The sequence below is a fragment of the Sinocyclocheilus rhinocerous genome, unplaced genomic scaffold (genome assembly GCF_001515625.1).
Source record: "Sinocyclocheilus rhinocerous isolate Xijiao unplaced genomic scaffold, SAMN03320098_v1.1 scaffold381, whole genome shotgun sequence".
NCBI lineage: Eukaryota > Metazoa > Chordata > Actinopteri > Cypriniformes > Cyprinidae > Sinocyclocheilus > Sinocyclocheilus rhinocerous.
Window position 1 is genome coordinate 83,018 of NW_015640044.1, and position 811 is coordinate 83,828.

At 40.2% G+C, this 811-nt stretch overlaps 2 protein-coding genes across 4 annotated transcripts in view; one reads left to right on the plus strand and one right to left on the minus strand.

The window, feature by feature from the left end:
* LOC107752360 (CCR4-NOT transcription complex subunit 6-like) overlaps positions 1-811 on the minus strand; it is a 13,395-nt gene that overhangs the window by 7,673 nt on the left and 4,911 nt on the right. The gene's annotated exons all lie outside the window — the stretch shown is intronic.
* Positions 1-811, plus strand: part of LOC107752362 (39S ribosomal protein L1, mitochondrial-like) — a 17,603-nt gene that overhangs the window by 3,988 nt on the left and 12,804 nt on the right. The gene's annotated exons all lie outside the window — the stretch shown is intronic.

The window sequence follows — 811 nt, forward strand, 5'->3', positions numbered from 1 at the left end:
AGTTCACACTACAGGATTTTAAGCCCGATTTGCAAGTTAACGAGCTTGCCGAGAGGTCGGGCTGTGATCGGGGGAAAATCAGCGGGTGATTGGCGCTCGGCAATCTTTATGTGTGAACTACTCAACGACGCATCAAAGAGGCTCGCTGACGCGTCGCCGACACCTCTCCGACGGCAAACAAATATCTAGCATGCTAAATATCTGGACCGGTCGGCCAAGATTGAGGTCTCTGCAGAGCAAAAGTGGGCGTTTCTAAATTTGTGGGTGTTTTCAAACTGCAGGGTGTTTCTCAATCATGCAATCAAAATGATCCCACTTACCTAACCCCACCCCTAAACCTACCGTCACTATGACATCAGCCAATCAGGAAACATGTTCTAAAAGCGCCCTGATCTGGTAACTCCCATTACTTTCCTGCAGAGACCTATGAAAGTCATGTAGTGTGAACTTAGCCTAAGAATGAATAAAAATGAAAACGGTTCTTGTTTTTTTTATAATGTTACAAAAATTTATATTTCAAATAAATGCTTCTCTTTGAACTTTCTATTCATCATAATCCCCCAAAAATGTATTACAGCTTCCACAAAAACATTAATCAACACAACTGTTTTCAGTAATAATAATAATAAGAAGAAGAAATATTTCTTGAACACCAAATCAGCACATTAGAAAGATTTCTGAAGGATCATGTGACACTGAAGACTAATGTAATGGCTGCTGAAAATGCAGCTTTGCCATCACAGGAATAAATTACATTTTAAAGGGGACATAGCACACACAGTTTCAGCCAATCTCCATGTTAATCTTCGTT